The sequence below is a fragment of the Petaurus breviceps genome, unplaced genomic scaffold, assembly GCF_028583685.1.
Source record: "Petaurus breviceps papuanus isolate PSGF00001 unplaced genomic scaffold, PetGlider_PUasm1.0 98, whole genome shotgun sequence".
Lineage (NCBI taxonomy): Eukaryota > Metazoa > Chordata > Mammalia > Diprotodontia > Petauridae > Petaurus > Petaurus breviceps.
The window spans coordinates 25,694,955-25,720,603 of record NW_027187460.1 but is presented as its reverse complement, the minus strand read 5'-3'; the positions used below and the strand labels follow the sequence as shown (position 1 = coordinate 25,720,603).

Sequence of the window (25,649 nt, the reverse complement as noted above, 5' to 3'; positions counted from 1 at the left end):
GAATTCAACTGAATTGAATTGAATTCCAAGTTGTAAAAACCATCAGAGAACGTTTGAAGGCAAGTTATATTTGAGTTTAAGAGGGATGAGGTGGGGAGTAGATCTCCTAACTCGACATGAACAAAGCCATCTTCTGGTGACAAGCGATGGAGAATGACAGCCCAGCTGAAAAATCAACAATATAGAATCTTGGGCTCCTGCTTCTGTCACAGGCTATTTTTGGCAAGTAGTATTGAGCCATGGGAAGAGTGAAGTCTTATTCAGAGCCATCATTTAAACAGACAACTGTGTAAATGTATGTTCAATTGGTTTCCAAGAGCCTGGGGATTTGGTTGAATTATCCTGATGTGCATATTCATGGAATTTGACAGTGACATTTAGCACTTTATTATTTTAAAATTTAAAAATATCGTTGAAATCCTTGAAAATGATTCTAGTCATGGGGTGGGAAAACAAATTGAGATTGGTTTCCCTCCCTCCCCTATCCCATTTTACTGCCATTTGCATTTCATTGTCACTGACAGTCCAGAGGTCAGGCCATGATTTGGCTGACATTTGACAAGCTATAAGGTTTTTATATTACTTAGAATCCTGGGATCCTTTCAACATTTAGCTCATGTATAATCTTCTATATGAAGCCTTTCCTGATATGTCCCATCTTCTAGTCCCTGCCCTCTCCTTCCCCCCTCCCTCCACACAAAAGACTTTGTATTACTTACTATTACTATTTCATTTTTGATAAATTTATATATATATATATTTACTTATATAGGTACATGTTGTACATGACTGAATGCAAACTCCTTGAAAACAGGATGATCTTATTTTTGTCTTTAGACTTCTAGAACCTAGCATAGTGCCTGATTCATAGTAGATACTTAATAAATGTTTATTGATTGATTGATTGACGATAACACTTATGATTTCCTTTCTATGGGGCCTTCCTCCACCAATGCAGAGTTTAGTAGGTGGTCATCCTGAATTGTTATGGCCCAAATATGTTTGTTAACTTGTGGCTGACCTTCTCAAAATGACCAGCTAGGCTAGGCAAAGAGATCCTTATACATGCATACATACATACATGCATGCAAACATGCATACATACATAACAGATCCATACACAAAGACTTCTCTCCCCCCCCACCCCAACCAGGAGAACCACTGGTGCTTATGTTCTTTTGGTATTGATTTCAATTCCTTGGATTTTTTCTATAGCTTCATTAAGCATAAGAGTAGGTCTTTGAATGTGGACCCATATTTTATTAGTTTTAAAGTACAAATAGCATTCAGGCTCATGAGAGGTAGAGTCATATAAAATGACCAAATTAGACTACATGATGCCTAAGTTTTCTTTCACCTCTAAATTCTATGATTGTGTGAGTCACTTCTAGGGTAATAAGGATGAACAAAAGGAGGTAAGGGACAAAGATAACAAGGCTCCCTGGAATTATAGCTCTACCCTCATGACAGTCTTTTGTCAATGAATCGACCAATCAATAACTAAGTATTTTTTAAAACACCTACTACATACAAGCTCCCTAGGCATTATGGTTGGCATGCTAAGGACACAAAGACAAAAGAGAAGGAGTAGTTTCAATCCTTAAGGAGCTTATCTTCTATTGGCGTAGGCAACAGGGGCACATATAAGTATATACAAAATGTATACAGAACTAATACAAGCTAATTTGGAGGTGTACCACCAGCAACAGGGAAGGGAACAGAAAAGAGCTCATGTAGGAGAAAGTATTTGAACTGAAGGCAATTTGAATTCGAAGGCAACCAGAGATTCTGAATGCAAAGAGTAGAGAAAGAAGATGGAATGTTGTATGTAGTATTTGGTGCTGGACTTAACTCAGGCCAGTCCTTGTGTAGTTCAAGTTTGATATTAGAATAAAATGTCATTCAACAGTTAACAAAAAGTATATCAAACAATAATAAAAGCTAGCATTTATATAGCATTTTAAGATTTTCAAAGTACTTAACAAATATTATCTCATTTTATCCTTACAACAACCCTGAGAAGTGGTTTGTTCATCCTGTGTTTTCAAAGAGGACAGTGACATGACAAAGTGATGTCTTGATTTGCATGTGAATTAGATTTAAGTGAGGCAGAGTTGCACAAAGTCATTATTCTCATTCTTTCTTCCAATCATTTGAGTCCAGTGGCAGGACAAAAGTCAAGATGACTGGTGATGGCCCGGGATGCAGTGAATGACCTTGGCATCTTCAGACTAAGCTCTACATGCACCACAGAGCCTGCTTCAGCCACCTTCATGGCTACTGGAACAAACTGATCTCATCTGCCCATTCTGCTAGGGAAGTCCTCACATGCTTGGGGACAGACATCCCCCTAAGTCACCAATGGGCCCATCAGTTGACCTCAACAAGGATTAGCCTGTCTGCTGAGATAATTTCACCAGGGTGTGGCTGCTGTACATGCTACAGGTTCTTGGTGCCACAGGATATAAGTGCTATTATTATCCTCTTTTTACGGATGAGGAAACTGAAGCAAACCAAGGTTAAGTGAATTGTCCAGGATCTCACAGACAGAAAGGGTATAAAGCCACACTTGAGCTCATGCCTTTCTGATTCCACATCCAGCTCTCTATTCACTGTACCTGATTCTTAGCTGCCTGTGGGCTAGGCATTTAGGACACCTTGGATTGATTCAACTGACTGAAGCTCATCTGCCTCCAACAGCCATCCTGATCTATGTCCAAACCTCTCTGACATCATCCAGGTTTCTTTGTATTCAAGACAATGAGGAAATGACCATTGTGCTCTAGCTGCTATATTAGAGCCCTCTAGCTCTCTGAGTGGGGGTCAATATTTTAATAGCCTATTGGGTGAACCCTGCAACAGTGGTAGAAAGTCCATTGTTCAGCTCCTGGCAAGATAGTATTTAAAGGGAAGTTTTATTTTAAAAAAGGAAAGGAAAGGAGGGAGGGAGGGAGGGAGGGAGGAAGGAAGGAACGAACGAACGAATGAACAAAGGAGGAAGGGAGGGAAGGAAGGGAAGGAGGGGAGGGAGGGAAGGAGGGAAAGAAGGGAGGGAAGGAAGGAAGGGAGGGAGGGAAAGAAGGAAGGAAGACAAAAGAAATGAAGGAAGGATGGAGGGAGGGAGGGAAAAAGGAAAGGAGGAAGGGAAGGGAGGGAGGAAGGAAAGAAAGAAAGAAAGAAAGAAAGAAAGAAAGAAAGAAAGAAAGAAAGAAAGAAAGAAAGAAAGAAAAGAAGGAAGGAAGGAAGGAAGAAAAAGAAAGAAAGAAAGAAAGAAAGAAAGAAAGAAAGAAAGAAAGAAAGAAAGAAAGAAAGAAAGAAAGAAAGGGGAAAAAGCAAGTTTTACTGGCCACTTCCCCCCAACCACCATCAACACCTAAAATAACACTTTTTGTGCATGTAACCTATCTCATTATCCCAAATTCCTGCTGGGAAACAAGGGTTTCCATAAGAGATGAAGAAAAATCTTAAAGCTTAAATTGAAAGTTCTAAACTATTGAGCAAGCCTTTTCTGGAGGGATCTCTATACTTTCTACCCTTAGAGACACTGGATAATGGGAGCTCATGGCAAGAGGTTACCTTTCTCCTTTATAATGCTGCCCAGGAACTACTGCAGAACTACTCTGTTTAGAGTCAATGTAAAAGGAATAGGCTGTCAGCATAGTGACCTCCCATGGGAGGGGGGCTCAGCAAGTGGCAGGCTTTAAGCATATAATGCCTATTTAAGCATATAATGGCATCATCTGTGAAGATGCCAAAGACTCCCAGAAACATTTGTCTATCCTTTTCTACCTAAATTTTATTGTTCTGCATGTTAGAGTGCATGTATGTGCACACACATATGTGTGCTGTAGCATCATTGGCTCTTTGGGTATTGTTCTCTCCTGTATGTTCCACAAGGAGGAGGGGGTAAGGAATTATCCCTTTCATCTTTGCCAATTCAACCTGGAGCAGTAAACTCAAATACTCACCATTGGGGCCTAGGACATCTAGGAGACTAGTATAGCAAGCAGTAGAGCTTGCTTCTTGAGGAGCCAATAGGACTATCTGGGTTCTTAAAGGCTTGGTGATCTTGATAATAAAAACAACCTCAGTTCTGGAAAGCAAACTCTAACTTGAGCATCTCTGAAACTAGTCTATGCCATTTATGAAACAGATAAACAACCTCCCCAGGAGATATGAAGACACAAGTCTGCTTCTAGGTGATGATCACATTAAATTATTACCATGCAATCCTTTCATGCTGATTGGTGTCTGTAGGATACCACATTACCCATAACAGCTGTGATTATGTCAGTGTTTGAGGTGATAATGGCAGGAGTGGGGAGTACTTCCTTACTTTCCCCTCCTTGCTTATCTTCTCTACAACACCTCCCCCCCAGAATAACCTTAAGTCATTCTACCATCTTTTCTGTCAATTTATCTTCTTCCCACCAAGATATTTATCTATAAACTCATTGAACAGGAGGATTTTGTTTTATTCCTATTAGTACATCCATACAGCTGAGTTTTATGCACTACAGTAGAAGCCAGCTCACTCTTTCCTCCACCAGATCCATGGAAGAAATTGTATTTCTTTTCCCTGTTAATTGCCTGGCCCATAAGGAAAGAACTATACACATAGCCTCAGGGTAACACCTCTTTTCTCCAAAGAAAGCTGCTATAAGAGCTATGTTCTTGCCTTTGAGGGATCAATATGAGGAAGGGAAGACAGTATAACCAGTGCAAGGGTGATGTTAGGGGTAAAAACTGAGAATATGCTTTGGGGTTTCAAGGCAGAGAGAGAGATGGAATGATAACAAATTATGATCAGATAAAGGAATTTCAGAGCTCATGAATGTGGAAGTAGGGCAATTTTGAAAGTAGCATATGTAACAGATGGAGTGCAGCAAGAGGTCATATGAAAAGAGTGAGTTGAGGAACTGTAAAATTGTGATTGCGGGAGTATCAATATGTGTGTTAAAGACCCCTAATATGAGGGTAAGAGTTGGGGAGGAAAGACTATGAGAGAGGCATTGAACTCATTAAGCAAAGAAGAGGGATAACCCTGAGACAATTGGTAGAAAACAAGTACCAGATTTTTGTCTGGGTGGTAGATGCATGATTGAGGGACTCTCAAAAAAAAGCAAGGTTACAGAGTGATGATCATAGAGGGCAATGGAAATCAGGGATCAGCCAATGGCAGGTAGAGAATGGATTTGAAGGATGCCAGCCAGGGATTCAAAATTGCTGGGAGGAGAAGGGTGGAAGTTTGTTAATAATTGCTGAATGAGTTCAGGTAGGTTATCAACAGGCAGCTAGGTGGTAGAGTAGTCTATGGAGCCCTGGGCTTGGAATCAGGAAGATTCACCTTTATGAATTTATATCTAGCTTCAGGTACTTACTAGCTATGTGACCTTGATCAAACCACTTAATCCTGTTTGTTTCAGTTTCTCTCCTCTAGGATGAGCTAAAGAAAGAAATGGTAAACCACTCCAATATCTTTGCCAAGAAAACCCTGCAGTGGGGCCAGGAAGAGTCAGACACAACTGAGAAGAATCCCCAACAATGAAAACCAAAGTTATGAACATCCCTAGGGATTTGCCCTCAGAATGGAGTCTTCTTGGGATCTTAGATTTCTCAGGTGAGATAACCAGTGTTAAGTGCTAATGGGATGCTTGCTCAAATATGCATCATCTGTTTTGTTTACACATGCACACACATGTATGTGCTTGTAATATATATGTGTGTGTAAATACACAAACACATATATAGTAGTAAGACTGAGCTATGTTCAAAAGGACCTACATAGAACATGAAACAGGACTGAGGCTCATATAACCATTGGACTTTCCCTTTTGGAAAGAGAAAGGGCTGAGTAATGCAGCTTCATGAGTATGCCAATTGCATGCTCTATGCATATCTATATGGCTGTATTTCAAAACCCACAAACACGTATATGAAAAGTAAAAGATTTTGTTTTAAATTCCAGATGTTAAGCTTTACATGACAATTGGTGCCCAGATGTTTTTAGTCATCTAGAATCTAGAATCACACTTTCCTGATCTCACCCAGATGTCTGGGGGTAGTTGGTCCCAGTGAAAGATTCTCTCCACGCTAGTTTTAATGCTTCCCATAACTACACTCTGGGAGTACTAACTATTGCTTTCCAGTGGCACAGCTTGTCCTTGTCACTCTCTCTCATTCACACCCCCTTTTTTTTTTACTAGTATTTCAACCTACATAACAATTCCCTAGCTCAAGTGCCATCTCTCCCATTAAGTCTTCTCCGATAACTCCAAGACTCAGTGATCTCTCTGTGTCTGTCTATCTGTCTCTGTCTCTATCCCTCCCCTCTCCCTCTCTCTCTCTTTCTCCCCTTGAGTTTTATAGTTCTCAAAGTCTACATCACATAAATCAACTCTTACTAATGTGTTCCTATGATTAGGTTATTTCTCTATTCAAATATATTTACTAGCTAACAAAAAATAGCTAAAGTATTTAATGACTAATCCTGGCTTTCAAGATCAGTAATGACTTTGGAGTCAGAGAATTGAGGTTCACATCCCATGTCTGATAATTGCTACCTGTGTGAGACCTTGGGTAAGTCATTTGACTCCTGTGTGCTTCAGTTTCCTCATGTTTGGACTAAATAATCTCTGAGGTCCTCTGCAGCTCTACATTTCTGATTCTATGATCCATTCTGGCTCCAACCTACCTTTTTCACCTCACACTTGTAGCATGCAGGAGGTGTGTTTGTAGCATATGAGAAAATGTAGCACCCAAATGTGACAAATTGGGTTAAAGTTGCATGAGTCTTCTTGGCATTGTTCAGTTGTTTCAGCTGAGTCTGACTTCTCATATCCCTATTTGGGTTTTCTTGGCAAAAATTCTGAAATGGGTTTCCATTTTCTTCTGCATCTCATTTTATGGATGAGGAAACTGAGGCAAACAAAAGTTAACTGACTTGCCTAGGGTCACACAGCTAATAAGTGTCTGAGACCAGATTTGAACTCAGGAAGATGAATCTTCCAGACTCAGAACCAACACTCTATCTACTGTGACACTTTAATTCCCCTAATAAATGAGTGTACAAATGAGGTATAGAACTGAGATGTATAGCTATGTAGGTGATGGGAGAAGTGTCAGCCAATCCCTAGCATTGATAAACTGACACCAACCTGAACCAATGCCTTTATCATCTGCAGATCTAATACTTATTACTCAGCTAATTGGCACAGTGTTAGACTTGGAGTCAGGAAGATCCAAGTTAAAATCATACTCAACCTCTTAGCCTCGATTTCCACATCTATAAAATGGAACTATCAGCACCCGACTCATAAGGCTGCTGTGAGATCAAATGAGATAACATGTCAAGTACTTGGCAAACCTTGAAAGTTTCAGTTATTATTATTGTGATTACTATGACTAAATGCCAACAGAAAGTCCTAGCACATAAAACAAAGATGAATGTTGAACTCTGATGCTACATTTCCCATTTTTAAGGAGGCTTTTTCCCTCTGAATCTGTCTTTCTCTCTAGGTCTTCTCAAAATAATTTACAAGATAACATAATTTGGATGCTGTATCTTTCCTAAGGTAATCCTCTGCTTACACTGAAAAGGAATAGCCTGGTCCTTTTAAAAGCAAGACTTCCTCTCAAACTTCCCTAAGCCACCACACTTAAATTACCAATCAGAAATGTTTGGCAACCAGAATTTAATTTATAACAAGGGGAAATAAATGATAATCAATGAAAACCAATCACTTGGCTAGATGGTTCAGTGGTTGGCACACTAGATTTGGAGTAAGAAAGCCTTGAATTTACATCAAGTATCTAACATCAGATACTAGCTATGTAACCTTGGGCAAGTTATTTGACCTCTATTTGTCCATCTGTAAAATAGAAATTTTTGCAGAGGGTGGTAGGCAGCACTTACCTCCCAGGATTATTGTAAGGATAAATGAGATATGTAAAGTATTTAGCAAAATTAAAAGTACTATATAAATTCTAGCTATTATTAACAATCAGATCATTTGGAGAAAAAATTAGTACTAGGAACAGAACAAGTCTATCTCCAGGTTGAGAGCAGCAGGGAGTGGACACTGGAAGAATCCAACAGTATGATTGGATTATGAGTTTGAAGCTAAACACCCCTTTTACAAGCAAGGGGGAAAGGCAGTTAATAGCTTCCCCCTTGCTATGCAGCAGCCTCACCCAGCACGCCCTATCAATTGTTGACTCCAGGTCACTTTTTACCATCCTATTATCATTGTCTGCAACCACAACCCATGATTGCCCCAGGGGAATGGGGAGCAGGGCATCAGGGGAATACAGAGATCACACACAGCAAGCTGTCATAACATGCTGCCCCACCCCTCATGACTCTGCAAGATAGATTCTCTCTGACATTCTTTCCTTCCCAGAGTTCTCAATGCCAATTTCAAGTTGTCCTTTTTTTTTCTTTTTATTGCATTCATCACACTTATTTTTAATTTAAAAGCATGTATTACTCATCATAGGCTAGAGACCATACAAGGAAGATACAGAGAATCTGATCCCCAGAAACTTGAGCTATTTTAATTGAGTCCCTCACACTGCATTGTGTCTCCTAAAGATTGAAAAAAAACATGACAAATCTTCCCTTTAATGACATTTCTAGGAATTACTCTCTGGTGTAAAGTCTCTCACTTAAACACACAGAAAGGCTTTTCCACATCCTATTACTTGGCAGGTATTGGCTTCTTCTCTTCATTGTGGCTGTTCTAATTCCAAATGAGGTTTGAATTCTTATTAAAGATGTTTCCCTTCATTCAGGATATTCATTGCTAATATGAGCTGTCTGTTGTTTAATGAGAGCTGAGCTGTGAGTGAAGGCCTTCCCATACTCACTGGACTCATAAGGTTTCTCTCCCATGTGAATCCTCTGGTGCTGAATATAGACTGAGCTATGAGTAAAAGATTTCCCACATTTATTAGGGTCTTTCTCCAGTATGGATTCTCAGATGCTAAGGGCTGAGTGGTGACTGAAGGCCTTTACACACTGCTTGCATTCATGGGGTCCCTCTGCAGTGTGGTTTCACTGATATTGAATGAGGATTGAGCTGTGGAGGAAGGCTTTTCCACACTCATCATACTCATCATATTCAAGTGGATTTTCTCCTGTGTGAATTCTCAAGCACTTTATAGAGTGAGTGAAGGCTTTCTCACACTCATGATATTCAAACACCTTCACTCCAGTATGAATTCTCTAATGCTGTTAGGTATGAGTGCCAACTGATGGCTTTTCTACATTCACTGTAATCATAGGGCCTCTCTACAGTGTGAATTATCTGATGATTATCAGATCTGTGTTAACTTTGAAGGTTTTCCTACATTCATTACAGTTGTAGGGTCTCTCTCCAGTGTAAATTCTCTGGTATTGAATCAAGTTGGAACTCTAGCTAAAAGCTTTCCCACACTCATGACATTCATAACCTTTCCCTCAGGTATGAATTTTCTGATGAGCAATGAGAGTTGAGGAACAGCTACACACTTTCCCAGTTACCACACTTACAAGGCATCTCCATGTCATGAATTCTCTGATGAGCCATTAGGTCTGAGTTCGGTTGAAAGTCTTTTCTACAAGTGTCACATTTATAGGGTATCTCCATAATAGGAATATGCTACCAGGGACCATGGTGAGCACTCTGATTGAACTTTCTTTCCAATTCATTACATTCTTGTGCCTTTTCTCCTACAAGGATTTTCCTGTGAGTGACACCACTCTCCTGGAAACCACATTTCTGTCTCACCACTGTGAGGAATCCCTACCACCTCTCTAACCTACCCTCCCATTTATCAGCTTCTCCAAATCTGGGACCAAATCTGAGGATATTGTACACAGCAACATAATACAAAAATATAAGGATTTGTGATCTTTAACCAATGTTGATGAACTCCTAGTATGGAAATGACCTCCAGTGAGGAGTATTACAATCTATCTATGACCTATATAGGATCATAGAGTCATAGACTGAAAACTCAAAGGGCATCAAGTCCAATTCTCTCTTTTTATAAATAAGGAAAAGAAGCCCCAGAGAAGATTAAGTGCCTGGCGTGGTACTGAATTTTAGTAATTTTCTGAGTCAGGATTTGAACTGAGGCTTTCCTGACTCTAAGCAACTGTCTTATCCACTTAAACATACACACTTACACACACAAACCCACAGTGTATATGCACACATGTATATTGTGTACATGCATGTGTGCATATTGGTACATACGCATGTGTATATGTATATGTACTCATATTCACATATGTACATATGCATATTCTAAAATACCATATACACACACCATACAAGCACGTGTACATGTGTAAGCATGTATACATATGCATATAGCTATACACATGCTTGTATGCACAATATGTGTGCATATAAATATGCCTATACATACACATGGAAATGCACTTACATATCTCTGTGGATAAGTGTATATGTGTGCATGTCACACAAATGTGCACATGCATGTCCACAATGCACACATGAGATTGAATACACATGTACAATGTATGTTGTGTTGCATTATTGTGTGTATATATTATGCATATTTATAAATGCATATATGCATTTATGTGCACAGATATACACAAGGGTAAATACATGTATATGTGCATGTATAGTGTATATATCTATTATCTATCACCATGTATATCTAACTATACACATGTATGTTTATGTATAAATGTGTGTATATATCTATCATCCATCTATCTACATCTTTATATGTATATTTATAGATACAGATATATCTGTATCTACCTATCTATGTTTCAAGCTATCTATATGTCATAGTCTGAGACACAGATTTTAAATGACTTGTACATGGTCATACCACTAGTAAGTAATCTTAGGCAGAATTTGTATCTAGGTCTTCCTATTTCCAAAGCAAACACTATCTATTGAACCCCAAATTTATTTTTAAATTTGTTTTGTATATGTTTTTACATATTCATGTGTTATGGGAATGGGAATTTAAGATCTTCCCTGCCCCTAGGGCCTTTGATAGGCTTAAGTGTACCTGGAGCCTGTGGTGGGAATGCCCACACCTAGGTGCTATGTGATTGGGCAGTGGGTCAAGAGGGTTGAGCCAAGAGAAGGCTATATATACCCTGATGTGAGATTTTGTTTTGGGGCTCACTTTGAGAAGTGTTGTGTGATTTGACCAGACAAGCCTCTGGGCAGCCAGTGAGCCCCCCGGCTTTGGAAACCAAGATGTTGGTGCTTCCCATGGTCAGACAGTTGGAAACCTTTCTGCTGACCTGTTTCTCTGTCTGCTCGTAATTTCTGTTTGTAACTTGTTTGTATTCTCTGAAGTTTGGGGTGCTGACCTTTTCCCCCTAAACTAAGTAAATGACATATGGTTGCTTAAAGAAAGATTGTTAACCCATTTTGAGTTGCTTTCCATTAGAAAAGCAGGTCTAAGAACCTGGGTTAGCAGCCACCCTGGGCATGCTAGGGTGCTTGCTGCTACACCATGCTATCTTTCCCAATAGAATATAAACTCACTGAAAACATGGACTATTCTATTCTTGGTTTTGTTACCCTAATGCCTAACAAAGCACCCAGTATATAATCAGAATTTAATAAAGGCTTTCAGAATGAAAGAATAAATGGAGTAAATGAAAGAATTTGAATTGCTGAATTATACTGTATCCTGTTGTTCAAACAGTGTGATATGCATATTTCAATGGGGAATTTCAGCATAGTTTCCTTGTTCATTCGCAGTTAACTTTCTCTTCCCACCCAGATGATATCCTACAGAGGCATAGGGATCATGTCTTTTTCTTTTTAACCTAATACCTAACACTATGACTGAACATAATAGGCATTTATTAAATATTTGTGGTTCATTTTTGATATTGCTTTGCTCTTTTGAATCTTCATGGAGATCCTCCAAAAGAGTTTCCATTCTTCTGAAGTCTTGGGCCTTCACAGCAAAGTCACCTTCAGCTAGCAGAAATAGATGAGTTCAGCAAAAGGACATATCAATGACACTGGCAACCCCTCTCTGTGAGAGGAGTGAATGTGACACATGCTTTGGGTGGAAATTTTATCCCAGGCTCTGCCATAGAACACTTTTCTCTGGAGGATACAATTCTCTGATTGCCTTAAGGGTCATTGTTCTTCCTTTTTAGGACTTATGATAGGGCTTGTCTTTGGGAAAACCTCATCCTTGGAACATATCCTTGTGGGAGCAAGAGGTTGGATTTAAGGGATCAGTGATCGGACACAGGATGATAAGTCCCTGTGTGTCCTTTCAATCATCTCCTTCTTTTAGCAGCTCACAAGTAATTCTATATGGTCTGAAGAATTGCAAAGCAATTCCTATGTCCCTACGATGGGAACAGTACCCAGCAGAAATTTAGCCTATGGAAATAATCAGACACGCTTAACCAAATGTTCTGTCAACATCTTCATTCATGGGCAGTAGGATCATCTGCTCCAATGAGCAGCTGCCAAGTTTGTGAGAGAGAAAAGTGAGAGAGAGAGACAGAGACAGAGACAGACATAGAGACACAGAGACACAGAGAGAGAGAGACAGAGAGACAGAGACAGAGACAGACATAGAGACAGACACAGACAAAGAGAGAGAGAGACAGAGAGAGACAGAGACAGAGAGACAGAGAGACAGAGACAGGGACAGAGAGAGACAGAGAATGAGAAGAGAGGAGAGGAGAGAAAGAAAGAGAGCCTTTGACTTTTCCTTCAAGGCCACTTATTAGAAAATGTTCTTGAATAACTTAGTGCAGTTTGGTCCCATTTTAAGTGACATGTAATGTAATTATGGTTCTCCCTAACATATTTGATTACAAACTCTTCAAACTAAAGAATTGCCAGAGGTAACTAGAATAGTTATAAGACAGGTCTATAATCAATGTCATATGAGGAACAGATAAAGAAACTGGGAATTCTAGGAGCATAGAACTGAAAAAGACCTAAGAGGTAACCTAGTCCAATCCCCTCTCCCATTTTGGAGATGAGAAAGCTGAAGCTCAGAGTGGTTCTCTCCAACCATAAAACCAGTAAGCATCAAAGTCAGTACTTGAACCCAAGTCTTCTAAATCCAATTTTTTTTTCAAGTACAGTTCCTAGGTTTGCTGAAGTTCATACAAGTAATATGGAGGATTAGGGCTTTGAACTCAGGCCATTCTGACTCAGAAGGCAGCTGTCTTTCCAATGAACTACAATGTTTTCTCCTAGAGAAAAGGATATTTTAGGACTTTAAGGAAAGGAGGGGAAATACCTCTCTTCAAATATTTAAAGGGTTGGAGAATAAGGATTTAGATTTGTTCTCTTTAGCTCCAAAGGTCAAAATGAGGTCTAGAGGAAGGGATAAATCATGGGGTTAAAAAACAGAAAAGTTCATCTAACCACTTCATTTAATATGGTGGGAACCCAGGTGGAACAGTGGATAGAATGCTGAACTTGGAGTTTGGAGACTTGAGCTGAATCTTAATTTCAACACATACCTGTGGTTCCAAGAAGCTGTAGCATGCACAGCAACATCTCAGTAAAGTCATCTCAGCAGACATCCAAAATCAGGTTGAGAGTACCCAACAGGCCTCAAACCCATTGAGTTAGGGGGGTGCTACCCCAAGCATGCAAATCTTCCCTCAGCAGAATGGGTGGATGAGAACAACTTGTTCAAATGACCATGGAGGTGGCTGAATCAGGTGCTGTGGAGTGCTTAAAGCTTAGTGGGACAGCAAAGATGCCAGGTCATTCACTACATCCTGGGCCATTGCCAATCATCTTGACCTTTGTCTTGCCACTTGAACTTTGATGATTCTGGAAGAGAAAATGAGACTGATGACTTTGTACAACTCAGCCTCACTTAAATCCAATTCACAAGTAAGTCAAGACTTACTCTGTGATGTCATTAGTCCACTTTGAAAACAAAGGACAAACAACAGAAACATGATGCCAGGCAAGTCACTTAACAGCATATGCAAGCTGGAATCAATAGCTTTTAAGGGTACCTCCAGCTCAAAATAAATGATTTTATGATTTGTCCAAGATCATTCAGCAAGTAAATGTCAGAATTAGAATTCTAATTTCAAATTCAATGTTCTTTCCACTCTATTTTACTCTTGAGAGAGAAATATCAGCTCAGTAGAAGAGAAAATATTCTAACAATTAAGGCTGTTAAAATTTATTTGAGAAGTACTGAGCATCCCATCCGTGAAAGTTTTCAAGAAGAGACTGAATAAGCATATGGTAATGATAGCTAACATTTATAAAGCACGCACTATCCTAAGAGCTTAACAATTATCTCATTTGATATATCTTATTTGATCCTTATAACAACCCTGGGAGGTAAGTGCTGTAATATCCCCATTTTACAGATGAGGAAGTTGAGGCAGACAAAGGTTAAATGACTTGTCTAGGGTCCCAGAGATAGTAAGTATCTGAGGACATTTAAACTCACATCTTTCCAATTCGAGGCCTGGCATTCTAGCCACTGCATAACCTAGCGGCCCTTCATATAGGTCAGGAACTAGCCTCATTTCCAGCCTTTCAAGATAATACAATATGATTCTATGGAAAACTGATAATGCCTCATGTAGAGAGAAAGGGAATCATATAGAGTATTCCAGGTATGTCTGAGCACAACCTAACATTTTAAAATTTTGATATTTTGGTTTGTATTTTTAAAGTTTAGTTGTAAATTTAAAAATTGTTTAGTTAGGTGTAAATGTCTTTAGTTTATTTGATGATGATGAATAATACTATTTTTATGATTGTGTATTTAATATGTATTTGCTTTAAAAATAGAAAAAAATATTCTAGATGAATATTCTGATTAAATGTGCTATGCACTCATTTGAAACTCTATGATTTGATGGTCATGGTATAGACAGCCAACCAGAAAGGGCTCAGATATCAGGGTATTGAGGCACTAGGATTGACTCCCATAAAAAGTCCTGGATTCTAGAAATCTATATCAATTAAGACCAGGGCACGAGCTCACCAGACTGAGGATTAAAAAGGATTAAATGTAGGATTAAAAAGAAATAATGGCATCATAGGCAAGAAAGGGGAATTGCCATGGCCCAAAGTCATAAATCTAAGAAACAGGAGAGCATACAGTGAAAGTCAGGTCTTCTTATTCCAATGTAGTTTTCATCACACCATTGCATCTCTTGAATGACAGAACATTGGAGTCTAAATTTAGTACTGTCCTCAGGGGCCCATGATCCAGGAAAAGAAGGGTTTAATGAGATCCTTCTGACAGTTGCAACAATGAGACTTCCTGGCCAGGGTCCAGCATGGACCATCCTTTTATTTAATGCCAAGTTTCAGTGGGCAGCATGATTTTAAGGTACTAATGGATTGGAACTCCTTCTATAAAAGATGTTTGTAAGTCACCACAATGTTGAACTCTGCTACTCAATGTGGGTCAACAATGAAGGAAGAATTGGATAATTTTCATAACATTTCATCCTATCTCCTCCAAAGTGTAGAGGACAGTCCAAGAGTCAGAGGCATAGAAAAGTGTGCAAGCCACCAACTAAAGTGGAATGCAGTGGTAAGCCGTTAATGTTTAACACCAGCTCTCCAGGGGAAAAGTTCTACCCATGACACACCTTTAAGTTTAAACTGCATTACTGACATTTTCTCTATCACTTCTTTAAGTGATAACATCATATACCAATATATATCTATATAGATATAAAATAAATCAAGCCCTGATTTGTAGCATTTGTCAATTACAGAGGTGTAAATGGTGATGCTAAAAATTTGACTCCTTCACCCAGGGATCAATGTATATGTCATGAATGAATTCATTCGAGACCGAACAACACAGTCAACCCTGTGACACCTGCTTTGATACAGTTAGGAAGTCAGAAGTCAGGAAATTTACCCTTCCTCCCCCCTTACTGTATGGAGATGACCTGAAGGTAACTGGATTTTATGATTGATTTTTACTGGACATGATTTTGAGGTCTATACACCAAAATCAAGTCTTAGTTCTAACACTTATTTGCCATGGATAATCAGACCCTCCTATTTCTGTGCCTTTGTTCCTTTTTTTTAAATCAAAATGGGGTTGATACATAAGTTATCCAAACTTTTTCTATCACAGACAACTTAGGAAGGTACGAATAAAGAGATCTCAGAGTTTAAAGGTGGAAAAAACTGAGAGGAAGGGACCCTCCCATTTCTGTTTCTCATACTTAGGAATGGCTGCAAAATTTCCATCTTTACTTTCTGTGAGGCAACTGGTGGCATAGAGCACTGGGCATCAAGTCAAGAAAACCTGAGTTCAAATCTGAAGTCAGGTGTTTACTAGCTGTAAAATCCAAGGGAAACTACTTAAATTCTTTTTGCCTCAGTTTTCTCAACTACAAAATGGGTATAAATAATAGCTCCTACTTTACAGAATTTTTCTATGAATAAAATGAGGTGATATTTGTAAAAATACTTAGCATAGTGTCTGGCACATAGTAGGCACTGTATAAATGCTTATTTACTTCTTCCCCTTTTCGTTTCTCAGTCATTTAGTCAGTTAACTTGTATTCATTAAGCACTTACTTCAAGATAGTCACTTATTGTGTGCAAAGTTATAGGCATACAAAAAAAAAGGCAAAAACATGGTACCTGCTCCCAAGGAGATTATGTTCTAATGGAGAAACAATATGCAAACAACTTTGTGTATACAAGGCAGACAGGATGTTTCCAAAAATCTTAGTGCAGTTTCAAACTTAAATAGCTGTTTAAATACCATTTTGCTCTTCTGAATCTTCACGGAGATCCTCTCAAAAATATTCTATTGGGTAATTCTGAGGTCTTGGACATTCACATCAAGTTCACTTTGAGCAAATAGAAAGCAATGAGCTCAGAAGCATAGCATTTTAATGATACTGGCAACCCCTCTCTGTGAGAGGAGTGAATGTGACACATGCTTTTGTTGGGAACTTTATCCCAAGCATTGCCCTGGGACACTTTTCCCTGGAGGATACAATTCCCCAGTTGCCTGATTGCCAAAATAGATTAAAATAGCACTAAGACTTTTGGGACACCCAACCTACAATGTAAATGAGTGATACTCTTTCTCTTTCCTATTTCACTTGTACAATAGGAAAAAGTGCCTAGTTACCCTCCCCTTCTGTTCAGGGAGAAGATGAGCAAAACTGATACAGACAAAACACTGGGAAATGCACTGCTTCTCTACCAATAGAGGCTGTGATTAGTTGGTGTCTATCAAAGTAATACGAAGTTATAGTATCTTAGTAGTGTTTGTACTTACCAGACTCCAGAATCTTGCCGAAGTAAAGTGAAAGGAATGGAAAAAGTGGGGGAGGTGGACTTTGAAAGAGTACTGAAATTAGAACTTGGGGGCTATATAATACCTTTATTCAAATCCTGCCTCTGATACTTTTTGGATGATCTTGGACTGGGAGGAATCACTAGACCTCTCTAATGCTCAGTGCACTCATGGACATATTGAGGAGGTCAGACTGTTACTTCTGATGCCCCTTCTGGTTTTAGCTCAATGATCCTATGAGTAAGTAAAGCAAAAGCAGAAGAGGAAGCAAAGTAAGGTCTTCATCACAATGGGACAATACTGACGTATGGTTTAGGGTTTGTACTTTTGTTCTCTTCTATGATGCTTCCCTTCTGAATAAGGCAATAAAGATAGCACATGCTTTCTATGTTAGGAATTCACATGCTTTATGGATGTCCCCAATATCAAGTTGATGAGAGAATATGAAAATGGTATGGGTTTTGAGATCCAGAAACTAAGTGGACACAGTGAGGTCTTCTCTTCTAGAAAACTAATAGGCAATCATTCAATGAATTCAATAAACACTGAATTCAACTAATTCAGGCAATAAACATTTGTGCTTTTGTTGCTTCTCTGGTATAGCTTCTTAAAGATATTTCCTTTCCCTCATAGCATTAGAGATTCATTTCCTCAGTTTCCTCCATCCTAGTAAAACAAAACAAAAACAAGATGCCAGGATTCAGGGTTGGAGGTCGCCATCTGCTCCTTGTCACTGTTGTTGATGGTCAATCATTTCAGTCATGTCTAACTCTTCATGACCCCATTTAGGGTTTTCTTGGCTAAGGCACTGGAATGGTTTGCCATTTCCTTCTCCAGTTCGTTTTACAAATGAGGAAACTGAGGCAAATAAGGTGAAGTGATTTGTCCATAGTCACATAGACAGTATCTGAGATCAGATTTTAATTCAAGTCTTCCTGATTCCAGGCTTGGCACTCTATCCCCTGTGTCACCTAGCTGTCTCAACAGGGATAGTAATGACTTGGAACTGACTATTCTTTGGATCCAGGCAGCTGAGCAATTATAAACCCCCCAAAACCCAAACCAGCTGTACTATAAACCAGCCAACATATGTCCATCTTTTCCACCAGAACTGCATGAGCAACTTGTCAAATGACTGGTAAGAATGGAAGCAAAACATAACTACAGCATTTTCCATATCCACTCATCTGGGAACCCTGTGAAAAAGGGAAATGATGTTAATCTGGTGTGACCTGTTCTTGATGAAGTCATGTTATCTCTTTGTGATCACCATTTCCTTTTCTAAACATTCATCACTCCTCCCACACTCACTCAATCAGGGCACAACTATCCAAATGCCAAAGAACTTCTTAAAAATGACTATCTCAAAATTGTAAGTTCACCAGAGACCCTTTAGCAAAACTACTACCTAGTTCCCTTTAGCAAAACTACTATCCTGAGTTCCCTTTATAACAACATCAATGGCTGGTCAGCTAGTATTCACATGAATATTTCCATTGATGTGGAAATTCTCAAGGTAGCATACTCCATTTTAATAACATTAATTTTTGTTAGGAAATTATTCTTTATATTCAGATGAAATCTGCCTCTCTGTAACTTCTACCCATTAGCCTTAGTGATATTCTCCGGGGCTGAACAGAATAAGTTTAATCTCTCTTACACCTAGAATATATTTTCAATAATTCTAAATCATACTTGAGGAAATTCCCTTGCTCCAGTGAGAAAGTCAAAGAAAGATTAGAGTGAGAACACATTTACAGAGACAAAAAATTGAAAAGTCATGTCCTTGTAGACAATTTCAGAGAGAAACATACAGAAAATCTTCACTTATATAAATCATAGCCACTTTCCAAGAGGTGTTGGACATGGTGGGACCAAACAGAATCATGGAAATGAAATAGTTTGTACCCTAAAAGACAGGAAATGACTGATTACTAAAGAAGAAGTTTCTAAATCGTCTGCATAGAGTACTACTATTTCCTTATTCATTTGAAGGGCAAAATCATTATCAAATACTAAGATAAAAAAAGAATGAAAAGATATAAACCATATCACATAGCAATAACCACAAGTCCAACCTGACCTTTGTAAAAAAAAAAACGTATTAATGAAAAGAAAGGTGGAGAGGGAAACAGGGATGGATGGAAGAAAAGGCATCAGGATAGAAGAATGGCATTTTTTTTTTCTGATGAAGTATAACCAATGCACATTAATTGCCACAGCTAAGAGACTGAAAGGACCTTAAAACAATCTCAACCAATACAACTTGCATCACCTTAGTACAAGGATATGACAGTCAAAGACAACAACTGCATAGAACATAAATTCATTTATAAAATTTCACAGAGAAGAATAGAAGATGACGAACTGTATAGCCTCATAGAACAGTGAAAAGAAGTTAAACAGGGTAAAAGTTTATTGAGATTTTAGCAAGACTAATTAAACCATACTTGGGATTTTATGGATAAAACTGGAGGGAAGAATAACAGACAGAGAAGAAAAAAGAAATGGTCTATGAAGATTTCCAAAACAAATGATTTATTCTATCAATGAGAGTAGACATGTTTACTTTTTAACATCAGTTTGCTATCCTAGGAATTAGAAAGGAAACAAAGAAGGACTAGATTGGACTAAACAAAGTATACCCTTGATATAGATGACATAGTTTTGAAGGCATTAAGGGAATAATTCGCAAGTGATTTGAAAGAAGGGATGATACAAAATATAAGGAAAAAGTCAAAGACAGTTTTTATTGCTACCTTTAAAAACGTCTGGAGACTGTTATCAGATCCGGCCTCAGATACTCAGCACCCACACAAAAATAACTGGCCATGTAACCTTGAGCAAGTTACTTAACCCCGATTGCTTTAAAAAAATATATGTATAGTCAAACAAAACAAATTTTCACATTATATATGTTGAAAAATAACTTCAATATGCATATTTGATTCCATCTATGTGGAATCTGAGTCAGTTGCCTCTTTTCGGAGATGGATAGCATGTTTCATCATGCACAAGGGAGTTATGGAAGTTGAACCATTTACATTCCTACATGGAAAGATGATATTTGTAACTCATGAGATCTTTCTCAATATTAGGGCAATTGGAGGAGAGAGATAGGTAGATAGATAGATGATAGATAGATAGATGATGATGATGATGATGATAGATAGATAGATAGATAAATAGATAAGACAGGGTAAATTGAATATGAAGGAATGACATCTAAAAAATAAAATTAAGGGACGAAAAGGGAATATATTGGGAGGATAAAGGGAGAGATAAAATTGGGTAAATTATCCCACATAAAAGGGCAAGAAAAAGGTTTCACAATGAAGGGAAAGAGGGGAGAGGTAAGAGGGAATAAGTGAACTTTACTCTCATTGGATTTGGCTTAAGGAGGGAACAACATATACACTCAATTGGGTATCTTACCCTATAGGAAAGTAAGGGGGAAGAAGATAAAGGTGGGGTATGATAGAAGGGAGAGCAGATAGGGGCAGGGGGTAGTCAGAAGCAAACACTTTTTTGAAAAGGGACAGGGTCAAAGGAGAAAACAGTGAGTGGAAGGTGGGATAGAATGAAGGAAAATATAGTCTTTCACAACATGACCATTGCGGAAATGTTCTGCATAACTACACATGTATAACCTATATTGAAGTGCTTGCCTTCTCAATGATGGTGGATGGAGAGGGGAAAGTGGAGAGAATTTGCAACTTAAAGGTTTTTTTTAATGTAAAAAATGATTTTACATGCAATTGGGAAATAAGATATATTGGCAATGGGGTATAGAAATCTATCTTACCCTACAAGAAAATAAAGGGGAAAGGGATAAAGGGTGGGGCATGATATAAGGGAGGGCATACTGGGGGAAGGAGCAATCAGAATTCATGCCATCTTGGGGTGGGAAGAAATGAGAGATGGGGAGAAAATTCAGAACTCAAAATCTTGTGGAAATGAAAGTTGAACACTAAAAATTAATTATTTTTAAAAAAAACAGCATATGGTCACATAAATATAGCATAACTTGTTTCAACATCAATAACTCATAATCCCTAGCCTCACTACTTATATCTGTAAACTCTTCATGAATATAATCTACACATATATAAAAACATATTTGATAAAAGTTTGAGAAAGGAGCAGTTACATTTTTGCAGCTGATATCAGTTAGCAGACATCCCTCAAGTCAGACAACTGGCCAAAGAGTACAGAGAATACAAAAATTCCATTAAGTCTATTGTTTTTTGACCATAGATAACCAATTGTATAGGTAAAGCAAAATACTGTCTTAAAAACTTTCTTCCAGCAAAGTGTCCATCCCAACTCTAATTCACATTGTCTTATGATCTTCTGATGACTTTCTCATCTCTGCCATGTAGTGTGTATATTTTTCTCCAAAGTGTAATAAACTATTTGGCCATAAAGAAAGCAATATAATGTTTTCAAGGTATAGTTAGAAAATGTATTATACTTATTTTATTATGTGTGCTGGTAGTCCCCTCCCCCCCAAAAATGCACACACAGCAGACTTTTAAGTTTAATCTGCATTATTAATATTTTCATCACCTTCTAGATAATCATCAAAACAATAAATCAGACCCTGATTTGGAGCATTTGCTGATTTTTAAGGTGTAAATGCTCATACTGAAAAATTAACAATCAGTTCTCCCTTACCTTTAGGAGCCAGCTCCAACACAGTCCGGATTTTGACTCAGATAAGTAAAATTCATCCAGTCATTCATTCAACAAACATTAATTATTAAGTACAATGTGCAGTATATTGTGCAATATCTTATGCTAAGTGCTAGTGAATACTCAAAGGTAAATAAGAGAAAAACAGTACAGTAGCAAGGAAAGTGACTTTGGAGTCAGAGGTTGTTGCTTAGTTGTTGCAGTTGTGTTCAACTCTTTGTGATCCCATTTGGGGTTTTCTCTGCAAAGATACTGGAGTGATTTGTCATTCCTTCTTCAGCTCATTTTACAGATGAAGAAACTGAGGCAAACAGAGTAAAGTGACTCAGCCAGGGGCATGCAGCTAGTAAGTATGAGGCCAGATTTGAGCTCAGGAAGATGAGTCTTTTTGACTTCACACCCAGCACTCTGTCCACTACTCCAGAGGACTTGGTTTTAAATCCTAGGTCTCCCAAGGATGAACTTCAAAGCTCTTCCTTGGGTGAACTTGGGAAAATGTCTTCAACTCCAGTTTCCTAATCTCTAAAAGGAGAGTTGGGCAATGTGACCTTTAAGATTCCTTTGAGTTCTAGATATAGGATCCCTGGATCAGAGACATACTTCCTTCCCTCAAGAACCCTATAGTCTATGTTGGGGTGGAGAAGATGCAGAGAGGGGGTATTTAAACTTACATCTTTAAAGTAATGTGTGTAATTTCATTAATGAAGGTTCTCTTTTTCACAATCTTTTCAAATATTCTTTCTGTGTAAAACAACTATATTCCTGTAAATTCTGCATAGTGGATCCATCCTCCAAACTTGCTAAAGATCTTTCTCTAGTTTTTTTTTAATCCATAGATTACCAGTGCATTGATTGGACTGCTCAATTTGCATCTCGTTCTCACACAGAAATAGTCTACTTTATGTTTATAAATGTCCTCCCTTGATCATAATTTATTTTGGGTAATATGTTGTACACTATATATTTATAGCCTATGCATCTACTGTGCATCTCTCCATCATCCTCTGTGTTGATCTGTTATATCATCATCCAAAGAATATTGGTATTTTGTGGGAATGGTGGTGAGTGGTGATTGTTGTTGTTTTGCTGCAATATTTAGTTTGGGTTCATTGAAACACAGACGTTTCCATTGAAATTAAGCCTATTTTGGGGTGGCTAGGTGGGGCAGTGAATAGATTACCAGCCCTGGAGTCAGGAGGACTGGATTCAAGTCTGGCCTCAGACACTCAATACAAAAAAACTAGCCATGTGACCTCGGGCAAGTTGCTTAACCCCAATTGCCCTCAAAAAAAAAAAAGAAATTAAGTCTATTTTTCCATAATTGATAAATATGTTTTTCATCCACTTTGTTTATTTTCAATGTGAATGGTATACAAATTACTTTCATATTAGTGTGTAGTTCACTGGGGAGTGGGGTGTTGAGATGTCTTCCTATTTGAATCACTTTAATTTGGAATAAAAGGATGATGAGATTAAAATTCTCTTTCTCTGATAATATTTTCCACTCCATCTACACCTTCCTCACCCTTACCCTCACCCACCTCCTTATCTCATTTTACCCTCACATTATAATGTGTCCTCTGGAATCGTCATCGTAGTGTTGATGAACTGGTCTTCCTATTAAATTTCCTTCCACATTTCTTCCACCTTATTGAAATTATGGAAACTTGATTCTCCCTGGAAAACTTGGCACCTGTGGTCACTAATTTCAGTCCTAAATGTACCTTCTTTTATGCCTTCTAAAAGACTGAGTCAGGAGGAGTAAACATATTTCTTCCTTACCACTGACACTTTCAGAGCTGATCTTGCTACGATCATTCAATGCCCTCACCTACTTTGAGATCCATTCATCTTTTTTTTTCTTACAAGTCCATAAGCATTTATTAAGTACCTATTATGATCCAGACACTATACTAAGCACTCAGAATACAACGAAAGGCAAAATGACTTCCACCCTGAAGGAGCTTACATTACTTTATAAACATTTATTTAAAAAAAATTTTAGTTCCAAAATTTTCCCTCCCCCACACCTCTACACTATTGAGAAAGCAATAAATATTATATAAAATATACGTGTGAAATCATGCAAAACATGACTATATCAGCTATGTTGGAGGACAAAGCAAGAAAAATGTTTTAGAAGTGGGAAAAAGTATGCTTTAACAGTACTCTCTCTGGAGATGGATATCGTTTTTCATCATGAGTCCTTTGGAAATGTTGCAGATCATTGTATGGCTCAGAATATCTATGTCTTTCACAGTTGATTATACTTACAATATCGCTATGACTGTGTACAATGGTGTCCTGGTTCTGCTCACTTCACTGTATCTAGTTCATATAAGTCTTCTCATGTTTATTTGTTTTTTCCCTAAAAACCAAACTATTCATTTCTCTCACCACAGCAGTAAGTGGCACAATTTATTCAGACATTCCCCACTTGATCTCAGTTTCCAATTTTTTGCCATCACAAAGACAGCTACTATAAATATTTTAGAACATATAGAACATAGAACATTCTTTTCCTTTTTCCCTGATCACCTTAGGAAACAGACCTAATAGTGGTATTGCTGGGTCAGTGTGTGTACATAGTTTTACAATTCTTTGGGCATAACTCAAAATTGCTCTTCAAAAAAAATTATATCTCTAAAGGACAAGGTTAATCATTGTACCCCTCTGTTGCAAATAGCGTCAGTGGCTTCCAATTGCCTCTAGAATAAAGTATAAATTCTTCTGTTTGGCACTTAAAATACTTCACAATATGATTCAGATTTATCTTTCTAGATCAGTTTCATATTACCTTCATTTTGGGTAGGGACCCAAACCAGCCAACCTTTATTCCCCTATTGGCTCTATTCTTACTTTCCAAATTTCAACACTATGACTCAGTTGGCCTCTCATTCTAGAACTTACCTCAGTGCCTGGGGAATCCTCACCCTGGAACATTCTTCTAATAGGCTGGTCTCCTTTTCCATTGATGAGTTACTCTTGAGGCTTATCTGTTAGGGAGGGGACCCTCCTGGCTCTAGACTTCTAGACTTCAACATCATGCCCCCACATGGTGTTCTATCTTCTCTCCTCTTCCCTTATCCTTTCTTTTCAGCCCCCTTTATGTTTTGTCTTCCCCAATTAGAATATAACCTCCATGAGTGCAATAACTATCTTTCTTTTTGTTTGTACTTGTATCTCCGGTGCTTAACACAGTCCCAAGCACATAAGAAGCACTTAAATCCATGTTGCTTGATTTCCCTTTCCAGTTATTAGTGGTCTCTCTACTCCTATTCATATTTTAATATTCTCTGCACTAAATTATATGTGTGTAAATATGTTTCCCCACTGTAGAATGTAAGGTCCTTGATGACTGTTTCTCTTTCATCTTGGTGTCATCAATACCCAGCATAGTGTCTAATACATTAGTAGGCACTCAAATGCTTTTGAGTTGAGTTGAATTGAGCAGAATGATATTGAATTGAATTGATTTGAATGAAATTAAATCATTTAATTTAATTAGCACAATGCTATCTGGGAACAGTATTTCTAGAACTTTGCCATCAATCATGAAACCCTTCTTTTATTTGAACTCTGCAGTATGTCCTCCATGACATCCATGACATTGGAGACCACCTTAGGTAAGCAACTACCTCCTTATCTTGAAATTAAATGGA

The 25,649-nt window shown here is 38.2% G+C and overlaps 1 long non-coding RNA gene across 1 annotated transcript in view; it reads right to left on the bottom strand.

Moving 5' to 3' along the window:
- LOC138155645 (uncharacterized) overlaps nt 1-25,649 on the bottom strand; it is a 134,024-nt gene that overhangs the window by 28,701 nt on the left and 79,674 nt on the right. The window contains exon 2 of the long non-coding RNA XR_011166917.1: nt 13,493-13,811. This is a non-coding gene — a long non-coding RNA (uncharacterized lncRNA). The remainder of the gene's footprint in view (nt 1-13,492; nt 13,812-25,649) is intronic.